Source organism: Pleurodeles waltl, chromosome 2_2, assembly GCF_031143425.1.
Source record: "Pleurodeles waltl isolate 20211129_DDA chromosome 2_2, aPleWal1.hap1.20221129, whole genome shotgun sequence".
NCBI lineage: Eukaryota > Metazoa > Chordata > Amphibia > Caudata > Salamandridae > Pleurodeles > Pleurodeles waltl.
The window spans coordinates 745,082,101-745,096,350 of NC_090439.1; positions in this window are offsets into that span (position 1 = coordinate 745,082,101).

A 14,250-nucleotide genomic window follows, 5' to 3' on the forward strand; every position below is an offset into this window, starting at 1 on the left:
ATAACGTGGACATGTTTGCCCCAGGGTTTTACGGAGAGTTCAATGGTGGATGCGGCTGCTGTCAAAAAAGACTTGGACAGTTTAAAACTAGAAGGGGGTAGTACTGTCAAACAATATGCAGATGACCTGTTGATTGCGTCATCGTCTGTGCAAGCATGCAAAAAAGACACTGTAGCACTGCTAAATCATCTCCAGCAGTGTGGGCGCAAAGCATCTCTTTCAAAATTTCAATGCTGCCTCCCAGAAGTGGCATACTTGGGCTATGTGATATCAAAAGGACTGAGGAAAATATCATCAGAGAGAGTGTCTGCAATAACGCGCATGCCATGATTCACTTCAAGAAAGGAAATGCTGTCCTTCCTTGGCATGACTAATTGCTGCTGCCACTGGATACCTGATTACAGATCATACAATGGGCCCCTCAGAAAGTGCACAATGGAACCAGCTCCCAAAGACATTGCATGGACTGTTGAGCTGACGGCTATATGAAATTAAAAAAAGCCTTGTGCACTGCGCCAGCACTGGGCCTGCCAGATTACAAACTACCCTTCCACCACTGTGTGTCTTGAAGAGATGGCATTGTGGGTCAGGAAGAAGGCCAGTGGCCTATTACTCTGTGTTTTTGCTTGGGTTGTAAAGGGCTTTTCTGCCTGTATATGTTCAGTTGCTGCTGTGTCCGTAATGGTTGAGAGAACGGCTCCTATTATGTTAGACTACCAATGTACAGCTCCTACTGTGTTAGACTACCAATGTACTGAATATCTGCCACGTGCTGTGGTGTTACTACTTAATATGACTGCTACTCAACATTTCTCTGCTGCAAGGTATATGGGTTATGAGGTCACCTTGTTGTCAAAGAGCAATCTTTCTATACAGCGCTGCCCACCTGTCGATGTGTCCATGCTGTTGCCCCCCACTGGGGGCACAGGCATAGATATGCAGGATGAAGACGATCAAGTCTATGTAGCAACTGTTGAGTTATGTACATCACCCAGGCCAGATTTGCAAAATGCAGACGTGGACTGGTACACTGATGGTTTAGCTAGCAGACTGACTGACTGACATTGACTACACAGCATTGTGCAATAACTACAGGTTTTGACGTTGTTGAAAGTATAGCATTCCCACGGGGCACTTCAGCACCACAAGCGGAGCTTTACGCTTTCACAAGAGCCTGTGTGCTACTAGAGGGAAAAAGAGCTAACATCTACACTGATCCCAGGTATACCTTTGGGGTTGTCCATGTTTTTGGACAACTGTGTGCAGTACTGTGGTTTCATAACAGCATCAGGTCGCCCTAGCCAACATGCTGACATGGTTGCTTATTTGCTCAAAGCTGTCTTACTACTAGCAGAGATAGCAGAAATAAAATAAGAGGCTCATATAAATGCTGACACTGAAGTAGCCAGAGGCAACGCATGTGCTGATGAGGCTGCGAAAGAAAGCATGTTGTGACCAGTGCTAGCAGTACCATTGTTTGCTAGGACGAAACATGATAAAAATAAAACTGCCAAACAAAACTTAACAAGTATAGATGTCATCAAGGCCCGAGAATTAGCAGACCCCAGCGAGGTGAGGTTGTGGATGACAGCGGGATGTGCTAAAAATGATAAGGGACTATGGACTCACCCTGATTGCAGGCCTGTAGCACCACGTGCTATTTTTCTACCTTTACCAAGGATGGCTCATGGGCCAACTCATGTTGGCAAGGGGGGAATGAATAGTGCCATTAGAACACATTGGTTTGCATCAGGCATCACAACTTATACTGATCAATTTTGCTCATGCTCTCTTGAATGCACCAAAAATAATAAAGGGAAAACACCAGCGTTTCACGACCACTTACCAGTACCTCATGGACCATTTGCAAATATGCAAATAGATTTCACACACATGCCTCCTTACAATGGCTACAAAAACATGTTAATATGCGTAGTTAACTTCTCCAAATGTTTTGAGACTTTCCCTACTAGAAAAAATGACGCTAACACAGAGGTGAAATGCTTATTAAAAGAAATCAGTCTATGGTTTGGAGTGCCATAACAAATTGACAGTGACAGGAGGATGCACTTTGTGCCCTCTATAATTGACACAATGTGCACTACACTGGGCATTAAATGGCTGTTGCAGACACCTTATCACCCGCCTAGCTCAGGTCAAGTGGAGCGCATGAATGCAACATTAAAGGAGAGGTTGAGGAAAGCTACACAGGAGACAGGACTAAAGTGGCCAGATGCATTGCCACTGGCGCTTTTTGTGCTACGTTGCACACTATGCAGGACCACCAAATTGTACTCTCATGAGGTGCTCATGGGCTGCCCTACGGCAATTGGCTTAAAACCACCACTGGCTGGTAATAACGCAGCGATTGTATGGGCTGATGAATGTGTATTCGGTTATGCAATTGCTCTGGGACATCTCCTGAAATCACATCATGATAAAGTTGCCAGTGCACTGCCTCAGCCTGCAGATGCTTCTCTTTCTCCTTAGTGGACCGGTCCACTCTTGGTACTCAGTGTGACCAGAATGGCCGTGAAGGTACAGGACAGACCTGAGTGGATACATGGGACTAGATGCAAGGGAGCTCCATTGCCGGATGATTACCAAGGATCCCAACAGCACATAATAAAGGAACAACAAGGGACTATGCAGGGCAGGTCTGGAAAACCGCCCCAGAAACAGATGGCAAAGGACCATGCAGAGCAGGCCCGTAAAACAGCCTCAGAAATAGAATACAGTGGACCAGGAAGAGAAGTAGACAACTCCTGACAACCAGTACCTCAAAAGAAGGTGACAACATCTGACCAAGACAAGAAGAAGATAAGCAATAGCAGCTGATCTTCCTGATGATAAGACCAGCTGAGCTATAACATGAACTGGTGGGAAAATATATACCAAAAACTGCTTGTGCATCTGAGGGTATATTATTGTAGGGACCTCATGAACTTAACAATGACTTGTAATAATACTATCTACCATCTGCACGATGGAAGCATAACTACACTAGCTGAAATTTTACCACCAACAAAACATTAGATGGCTCAATGATATTGGAGATTACTAGGGGATACTACTAACTTAAGTGCTGAAATACAGGCACTAATGCTAATAAACATGAATGCATAGACATTAGTGTAGGCACTGCTTGTTTTCACTGCAAATGTTATATTACACTAATGCTCACTACTGCCACTAATATAATGCAACGTAAAACCGTACTTTTCTTCTCACACTTAAAATAATTATAATACTGGTTTACACATTCACTACTTTTAGCGTAGTTTTAACTTCCAAATCTTAAAAATATATATTAAAAAATATACTAAAAGGTACCAAGATAAATACCTAAGTAGTTAAAGGCCACATTTGTAACAACATGCTGTTATAATGAACCTACCTCATAGAAATGGCTTTATATAAATGATTAATGTGTATATATGATGTGTATTACATACTGTATAACAATTCAATCATATTGATGTAATTGATTCTACTAATGCAAACTGTTTAGTAATAGGGTTTTTACCTTACCTAACAACTTATATATGTATTTTATATTTTTGTATTACCACAGTTACAGTGTATACCAATATTACACTTTGTTTATTGTCCGTACTGATTTTACGATAGTTGGGGAGGGGGTGATATTGTGGAAGAAATGACAATCTCTGCTCCATGTACGTACCTGTACCCTTTGAGCTACCTTTCTCTACCATGTTCCTAATCCCACTCCATGTACCCCTCTCTATTCCACTCCTTGTCCGCGTACCCCTCCCCTACCCAAACTGTTCATTATTGCGAGGCATCAGCTATATGGTTAACGCTTCAGGGCTGCAGTAACCTTGGCCCCACAGAAACCTAGCGGGGTAACTCCTTTCTCCAGCTGTGCCTCTTATCACACCTTTGGTCTTGTTCCCACCTCTGTATATAATGTGGCCTTGCACCAATGTGTACGTGCACGTTCCCTTGTCCAGTATCGTATCTATTTCACTGTAACCTTACATCTGCTGCCAGAGTCGTATGCATGAGCAGCTCTGCCCGTTTGGCCAAACGTTCCCCCAATAAACTTGTGATTGCTATGGACTTCTGCCTCTGCCCAGTTTATTTCTCCAGCAATTCCTTTAGAACGATTACGAACTCAACGAGTGAAAAATAAATTACCAGTTACTTATACTTTACAGCTTTATGTGTCAATAAACAGTTACCGCCAAACTTCATTAATTCAGCGGGGTTTTTTCCCCTTAAAACACAAAAAACAGATAATTCATACATATTTACAGCAGTAAGTAAAAAATGCATACATATTGCATAAAACATTACAATCAATAATATTAAGAACCATTGCATTAAAATTGTTAAATAAGAACTAGCGATATCACCCTTTCTTAATTTGTATCATTCCAGTACTCTCATTCTCAAAATCAATACAGCATATAAATACTTTGCTAAACTAATACCAATCACTTCAAGAGTATCCGATCTCAAAATCCTCACAGCTACTAAGTAGTGCATTACACAAAGAAGTTTACAAACTAGGACTAACCACCACTTTCGAGGATGCTCATACACCTCGCAAAACAATTGCAAATGCACTATTGTTTTCCTATCCCGTTTGCATTCTGGAGAAAGATCAGTTTCTGTATACAAGTTTCGCAATTTTTCACAGAAACCATTAATAGGTAGAGTCCCAAAAGTCAATATTAAACATTATTGCCTTGCCAAAGTCGGTGGGATATAGTCAATAAATGGTTCAAAATAAGAAGTTAATATACAGTCTTTGCAACTTTCCCTAAGTAAATCATGTGGGGTTGTAGCATGAATATTTTGAAGTGCACCTTGCCAGTATCTATCAGAGAACAACTCTGTGGATACTCAGGGGCATATTTATACTTTTTGGTGCAAAATTGCACTAATGCAATTTTGCATCAAAAAGTTTTTCACTGGCTTCCACCATTTTTGAGCGCCAGCCGGGCACCATATTTATGGAATGGTGCAAGCCGGCGCAATGGGTAGGCTAGCGTAAAAAAAAAAGACCTTACCCGGGTGGGGGTGGAGGTATGGGAGATGGGGGTTTTGCACCAAAAAATGACGTTAGGCAGGTTAGAGTAAAAGAAAATGACTCTAACCAGCCTAGCTTCATTTTCTGATGCAAAACAATCTATACCACATGACTTCTGTCTTAGAAAAGACAGGAGCCATGCCCACCACCCTAATGGCCAGCACAGGAGACCAGGGTCCCCTGGGCATGGCCATTGCACCCAGTGCCATGTAGGAGGGCCCAATTTAGGGCCCCCATTGGCCCAAAAAAAAAATACTTACCTGTACTTACCTATGCTAACCTGGGATGGGGTCCCTCATCCTCTGCTGTTCCTCTGGTATGATTGAGGGTGTCCCTGGGGCCTGGGGAGGGCACCTGTGGGCTTATTCCATGGAAATAGGCCCACAGGTCAGCTTACGCCTGCCCTGACCCAGGCGTTAAATAATGGTGCAAAGCAAGCTTTACACCATTATTTGACCACTCCTCCCTCAGATGCATGATTTTAGCATCCAGCGGGATAAATATGGCGCTAAGGCCATAGAAATATTTTTTGCACGGGAACACCTACCTTGAATCTCATTGAAGCAAGGTATGTTTCCACGTCCAAAAAATGACTAACTCCATAAATTTGAAGCTAGACAGGTCTAGCGCTAAAGAATAAATATAGAGTTCGTTTTGCACCGAATTTGCCTAAAACAATTATGTAAATTCGGCGCAAAACAAGTATAAATATGCCACTCTGTGTACTTTCCCTCGTTTGCTCCACAAATCCATCAAACCCAAAGTGGTTAGCTTTAAGCATATCAGGTCAGGCCAGGGAATCTTGTTTGAAGTATCCAGAGCTATAACCTCTTCTAACACAGACCGATAATCAGTTTATTCTTCAGTACTTCACAGTCTCCTCCAGAATGCTCTCAAATCTCCTTTTTGTGTAATACGTTTTACACATAAACCAATGTGCAATGGTATTGTAGGTGTATATTGTGGTAAACCCACAAGGGGTCTCAGAAATTGTTTTTCCACAGGTGATAGTGGTATTAACTCTTTATTTCACACAACTGTGCTCCATAAAACACTCCATCTAATGCTTGCATGTTCTAGATTTGTTAAGCTGGTGAAACGGACCTGGAGAACAAAGATTTATAAAAACTAAATATACCTGAGGTATTCTGCTGCAATTTGAGGGTGCTCTTTTCAATATGCTTCACCAGTCCAAGTTGGGGGTTATTTTTACACCCAAGTAGTCAAAATTCCTTATTTTTTCTAGGCTCGTGATCCCACCCTAGAACAATTTGTGTGGATTAAGAGTCATAAATGTAGTCTTTGAGAGGTTACAAAAACCGATTTAACAGTTGCTGAGCTCCCTAAGGTGTTTTGAAATGCAAGGCTTTACTGATTGTACTGGGCATCAGGCATTTCCCCGGGAAGCTGTACGGGTGGGGGGAGGGCTGTTACAAGGGGATCAGTTTTGCAGCAGTGTTGCAATATCAACCCCCGTATCAAAATCAGTAGGCCAGCATAATGCACTCAGGACTCACTTTCGTTTCCAGCCTCTAGGTGTTTTGAAATAGGCTATGGTTTTAAATGCACCCTCTGCAGAGTTCCTTATATATCCAGCAGTTTTCAGTCAACAATAAAAGTGTCAAGATATCTCTGGTGATTAATGCTGGCGAGAGACTGAGGTTTTGTCTGGTGGCAGTTTTGACTTATCTAAGGTAGTGCAGAGTGTTAATATGCCTGCTGCAAAAACATGGACCATACAGATAAAAGAACTGTATTTTATGTGCATAGCCTAGTGGGGTACTGATTTTATTACAGATTATTTTGTTACTGTACAGTTCATAATCTAGCACAGTGAGCTATGAACTACCATCAAAGAGCTACTGCAAACTGCTTGGTACAGGGTGGAAAGTTATATTTTTCCCAGTCTTTCATTATCTTAATGTTGCTAAAAAGGGTTTGCTTGGGTAGAAATCAATTCTGAGGTTCTCTTAGTAAAGCCAACCCTAACCACTGTGTTATGTTATGAACCTTGAGCTTGTACCTCTCCACACAAAGCATTCTTAAAATATGCCTACCAGGATGGATGACGTGAATCCCACACGTAGTAGTTTCCTTTTTCTTACTTAACATTTTCTGTGAACTGATTTACACATGTATTATTCCTTGTCTGTGTATGTGAGTGTGATGTAAAGTGCTCTTATACCCTACACTTCTATGAGAGGCGCTATAAAACAAATGAAATCCATGTGGTAGAGGGGCTATGGAGTGATGAGGGACACTGTTGAAGGGTGATAGTGAGGGAATCATTGAAGGGCCCCAGAAAATATTGTTGTGTCCTGTTGCACAGCAAGGTTATCATTTATTATGTTTTAAAAGATAATATAATTGGATATATAATAAAAAATGTGTTACACGATGCACTATTTTTGTAAATTTTTCCTCAGATTTTCTTGGGCCCCCGATGTTCCCTCGTAGTGGTCAGACTCACTCACTGCGTTCAATCGGCACGCAATATACTTGGGCTGGTCCGACAAAATTTGCCAGAGCTGGTTTGGGTAGCTAGTCCGGCCCTGTGAGGAGAGTAACATTGGTGAAGAGTAAGGCAGGCTTCCCACAGCCTGCTACTATAGGTGAATCATTATTACAACTATTGAGGTGACTGATGAAATTATTGATATGTAGGGAGAATAACATTGATGCCATAATGCACCCCTGCGGTACCCCCCTCTCTATTGGGATGCGCTCAGTCAATTCACCCTGACCACCACACCTCAATCGAACGTAATTTCCATAATGTATATGAATAATGACCATTAAGATGTTGCTTGGAACCTCCATCTGGCTTAGGACAGCCCACAGTTTTGGCAAATATATCAGGTTAAAGGCTAAAGCATGCCACTATTGGTGAATCATGAATACAACTATTATTGTGACTGATGACATCATTGATATGTAGGGAGAATAACACTGGTACCATAATGCACCCCTGAAGTACACCCATCTCTATTGGGATGTACTCAGTCAATTCTCCCTGACCACCCCACCTCACTTGAACATAATTTCCATTATGCATATGAATAAGGACCATTAAGATGTTGCTCAGAACCTCCATCTGGCCTAGGGCAGCCCACAGTTTTGGCTGACATATCAGGTTAAAGTCTGATTTAAGATCACCAATATGACCTAAAAGCACCCTGTGGGTAATACAGCTGTCTTCCAGTAAATAATATTAAACCTGAAGACATGATCAATAGTACTCACATGTTTCCTGAAGCCAGCCTGTACACATATTGTGTTAATGTAACCTTATTTTTATAAGAATTTTGTAAATATAGGCCCATATTGATACTTTTTGACGCAAAACTGCGCTAACGCAGCTTTGCATCAAAAAAATTAGCGCTGGCTAACGCCATTCTGAAGCGCCATGCGGGCGCCGTATTTATTGAATGACGTTAGCCGGCGTTAGCCGCCGGCGCCGTCTGGTGTGCGTTAAAAAAAACGACGTACACCAGGCAGCGCCGGCGTAGGGGGATATGGGGCTTGGGCGTCAAGAAATGGGGCAAGTCAGGTTGAGGCAATTTTTTCACCTCAACCCGATTTGCGCCATTTATTTTCACTCCCAACCCCCATAGAAATGACTCCTGTCTTAGCAAAGACAGGAGTCATGCCCCCTTGCCCAATGGCCATGCCCAGGGGACTTCTGTCCCCTGGGCATGGCCATTGGGCATAGTGGCATGTAGGGGGGCACAAATCAGGCCCCCCTATGCCACCCAAAAAAATTAAAAAAAACACTTACCTGAACTTACCTTAATGTCCCTGGGATGGGTCCCTTCAGCCTTGGGTGTCCTCCTGGGGTGGGCAAGGATGACAGGGGGTGTCCCTGGGGGCATGGGAGGGCACCTCTGGGCTCCTTCAGAGCCCACAGGTCCCTTAACGCCTGCCTTTTGCAGGCGCTAAAAAACGGCGCAAAAGCGGCCGTACGTCATTTTTTTTGACCCGCCCACTCCCGGGGCGTGAATTTTGCCCGGGAGTATAAATCCGACGCACATGCCTCGGAGTCGATTTTTTAGACGGGAACGCCTACCTTGCATATAATTAACGCAAAGTAGGTGTCCACGCTAAAAAATGACGCTAACTCCATGGACTTTGGCGCTAGACGCGTTTAACGCCAAAGTATAAATATGGAGTTAGTTTGCGTCGAAATTGCGTAAAAAAAAACGACGCAATTCCGGCGCAAACGGAGTATAAATATGCCCCATAATGTGTTGAAACATTGATTTTCACTTAAATCGCCTGTATACCTTTATATGCTTTTTCTCTTATTAAATGTTATCATTTTTAAATTATATATGTTTGATAAGTTTATAAAATTTTACTTGCCTTAATTAGTTCTGTACAAATGTAAATACAATAAGTACAGTATATTAAATAAATATGTAAAACATTTTATATGACAAAACTTTAAGAGCTTTTTAAATCATGATGTTTTATTAAATATAAATTAAATTATAAAGTACTACCCACCCTATCCTCAAATCAACCCCAATCTATTTTTCAAGTACTTGCATAACTTTAAATTAAACAAATGTGGACCCATTAATATGTAATATGCCTTTTTTTTTAAATAAAAAATAAACATTTCTTATTTTAAGCAGATCCTGTTTACTAAAAAAAGCAATTAAATTCCTCAATAAACCCCATAATCAAACACATCAAATACATTCTAATTGAATTTTAATAAAACAACTACACAGAAATACTGCACAATTCTTAATAATTACATTTCTATAAATAATATTTACTTAACTATTCAAATATAAAAAAGCAAAATAAATAATTAACTTTTTAAAATGCCCATCCAATACCACAAAAATAGCAAACCTAAAATAATTAATAAAAATTACATTAAACATATAAAAATATGATATAACGAAAACATAACATTTCACAATATTAAGAACCACAACTTTTTAACATAGAATATTTTTAAGATCAGTATATTTGACAAAAAACAATATACTTCCCTTTGATATTATGGCCCACAATATTTGTGCAATCATGCTGTTTTGACTGCTATATTACCTTCAAACGATATTCTGAAGGCAATATTCAGGTATTATTTCTGAAACATCTTCCTACAAGAAGCCCTGATCCTAGGACCAGTGTGTAGGCACCTAAGCCTCATTAGGAGTCAGCAGACCGCCAGACTTGCGGTGGCAGTCTGACCACCAGATTGTCAGATTTAGAGTGGTGTAGAGTGGAGTATAGTGTCATAGAGTGTAGTGAAGGAGAGTGGAGTGATGTAGAGTGGAGTAAAGAGGCATGGAGTGGCATAGAGGGGGTTGAGTGGAGTACAGTGTTGAGTAGAGTGGAGAAGAGTGTTGCAGAGTGGAGAAGAGTGTTGTGGAGTAGAGTGTTGTAGAGTCAAGTGGAGTATCATAGACTGGAGTTGAGTGGACTGGAGTTGCATAGAGGGGAGAAGAGTGTTGTAGAGTGGAGCACAGTGTCATAGAGTAGAGTGTCATTGTGAGGTAGAGTGGCATAGCAGAGTGGGGTGGCATAGAGTGGTGTAGAGAGGAGTAGTATGTTGTAGAGTGGAGTAAAGTGTTGTGGAGCGGCATAGAGGGAGTTGAGTGGAGTGGCGTCCCGTACAGTGGAATGAAGTAGCACCTAAAAAATGAGCAGTGGAGGACCTAAGTAATGCAGCCATGCTCCAGGAAAGGGACAAACATACATAGAGAAAGGATGCTTACAGCAGCTGACCAATAAAGAGCAAGCAAATGAGAGTGACAATTAAGCTAACTAATAGTAAGCACTGACTGGTATTTAAGCCCTCTCATAGAAAACAAAAGATCTCAAAGAGACAGCACATGCCCCATCTAAGAAAGACTTAGAAGAGGAGATGGTCTGAGAACTTTTCTTTCATCCAGAAGCAGGTGGTTCACATGTATCTGCTAGTTGCTTGCCTTATCGGGGCGGTAGCATGTGCCCTTCTTCAGGATCTTGTTGGTCCTCTTGCACACTTCCTACAACTACTTCACTTCCGTCAGTATCTGTTTGCGTGTATGTGATGTGATAAGTTGTCACAGGGTTGCATGACAGATAAACCCAATAGTACTGTTCTTGTTTGTAGAATGATAAGTATCCAGATTAGGATGTTCAGTACACAGTCCTAACAGTGTACATGGAGGGGAAGTGGAAGACGTTACCACTGTATTGAGTCTTTACTTCATCATCATTTGAAGGAGAGTCCAAGCATATTTCATCTGCTGGTCCATCACCTGAAGGTCCAAGTGTGTGGATTCTATAGCTAAGACAATACGGTAACAAAAACCTGGTAAGGCAACAGGCCCGAGTGGGATCCCCATTGAACTCTACAAACGAACGGCATTCAAAATTGACCCATACCTCCCTAAAATGTTTAGGGAGAGCTGTGCCTTAAGTATACTTCCCAAAGATAAATGACTATCTCACACAGTCATCATACAAGGAAGGGAAGCCACCAGATGACTGTGCCTCATATAGGGCTATCTCATTGTTAAATGTGGAGGTCAAGATTTTAGCTAAACGTCTGGCTACTTGCCTGCTGCACGTAAGCACAGCCCTCATTCATCCTGATCAGTCCAGCCTTATGCCAGGACGGAATATGGTGCTTAATCTACAATGCCTACAGGGGGCCCTAGGACAGATTGATTCACTGCAGGAAGATGCTTTGGTGCTCCCTTTGGGCGGAAGGATAGCCTTCAACACCGTGGAGTGTCCATATTTATTTGGGATGCTCCGCAATATGGGCTTTGGCCCAAGATTCCTGAGCTGGGTTAAGCTCCTATATAATGAACCAATGGCCCAAGTTGTAGTTAGTGGAGGTCTGTCACATGCATTTCATTCCTGCCTCGTTACACACCAGGGTTGCCCACTCTCACCTCTAATATTCCCTCTCATCTTATAGCCACTGCCGACTTGGATTCGGCAAGATCCCTTGGTTCGTGGACTTCAATGGACAGAAGACTGGGAGGATAGAATCTCTCTTCACGCAGACATTTTGCTGTATGTTTATAACCCAACCTTAACCATAGACAGAATTATGAACATACTTTCGCTATTTGGTACCTAATCTGGCAACACCATCATTTGGATAAAGTCTTTGATATACATTCTACATGGAGAGGTGCTGTGGCTGCCTCATGATTGTGAAGCCCAGGTGGTGCAGGAAGGTTTCAGGTATCTGGGAATTTATGTCACCTCAGATTCCATTCTGTTCTATACCCTCAATCTCGCTCCACTGCTGGATCATCTTAAAGAGGACATTCTGCTTTGGAGGTTGTTGCTTCTCTCACTGTTGGGCAGAGCGGCCCACTTTAAATTGATGGCACTCCTCTGCTTCCTATATGCGCTTCACAATGTCCCATATTTGAACCCCGATTCCTACGTCAGAGAAATAGAATGTGAGGTGCGAGTGTTGCTTTGGATTGGAGTTGCGCCACAAATTGCCTACTGCAAGTTGACGAGATCCTGGTCCGATGGAGGCATCGCCCTCCCCAACATCTGAAAAAACTATTGGGTAGCGCATCTCATGACAGTCCATTACTTGAAGCACCTCCCACCAACTGAACCCACTTATCAGCTGGGTAGCCATGTCATGCATACCAGGGGTTACCAAAGAGCCCTGTTTGGGGGAGGCTCACCATAAAGTCTTCAAGGGCCCTACTACCGTGACACTTAAACTTTGGCATACGACACAGGGCATTGGGGTGGGCAGATAAAATCACACAGGGCACTCTGTTCTGCTACACGGCCAGCTTAGGAGTTCTTGGTGCCCATCCAGGCTTCGCCAAATGGGATCTAATTGGATTGTCAAAAGTGGGAGACCTTTAGGAGCAGGGTGAGTTATATCTTTCCATGATCTGAAAACAGAATAACAACTAGTGTCAACGGAATACTATTGTTTCTTACAAATCCGACATGCATTGCTAACAGCACTCCCAATGGGTGAGGCACTCCCTGAGGCTTCCCTGCTGGAGGATAAACTCCGAGATATATATATGCCCTGCAAGGCAATCTCATTTGCCTACCAAAAGATACTTAACAACTCCCCCAACACTCTGGTCCACTTGAGGGTGCAGTGGGAGCATGCCTTGGTTACAGTAGAGAACGATGAATGGCAGGACACACTGACGAGCCCTAGAGAGGTGGCTATACAGGCCAAATTTCATTTGGTACAGCTTAAAATTTTACACAGGGCATATGTTTCATGTACCATGTTGGCAAAAAAGGGTAGGGTTCTAGATGATCAACGTCATAGATGCTGTGGCCAGTCAGGCTCCTTTCTCCATCTCTTATGAAGCTGTCCAGCACTGCAGGGGTTATGGTGGGTGGTGATAGCATTAATACTGTGTACCGCCGCCCGCCATGCGGTCACCGCCATTTGGCCGCTCCGCGGTCAAAAGACTGCGGCGGCCATTCTGGCTTTCCCGCTGGGCCGGCGGGCGCCCGCCAAAGGAGCGCCCGCCGGCCCAGCAGGAAAGGCCCTGCAACATAGAAGCCGGCTCCGAATGGAGCCGGCGGTGTTGCAGGGGAGCGACGGGTGCAGTTGCACCCGTCGCGATTATCACTGTCTGCTAAGCAGATAGTGAAAATCATGCTGGGGCCCTGTTAGGGGGCCCCTGCACTGCCCATGCCAGTGGCATGGGCAGTGCAGGGGCCCCCAGGGGCCCCACGATACCCGTTCCCGCCATACCTGTTCCTGGCGGTAAAAACCGCCAGAAACAGGGTGGCGGGAAGGGGGTCGGAATCTCCATGGCGGCGCTGCTTGCAGCGCCGCCATGGAGATTCAGCCCAGACAGGGGAAATCCGACGGGAAACCGCCGGATCCCCTTTTCTGACCGCGGCTTTACCGCCGCGGTCAGAATGGGCAGGGAAGCACCGCCAGCCTGTTGGCAGTGCTTCCGTCGTCATCCACCCTGGCGGTCGATGATCGCCAGGGTTGGAATGACCCCCTGTGTGTGTACAAACAACGGAACTTGATGATAAATGGTGCCTGCTCAATATTTGGGGCGAGGCCGATCTGAGCCACATGGACCATAGCTAGGTCACCCTGGGACAGGTGGTTGCGAATCGTAATATTGTTCGGGCCTGGTTGAGGGGGGTTGGGGGGGCTGAGTTACCTCTATGTACGATAGCGACTGGGCCTGGCCTCGTCACTACAACTG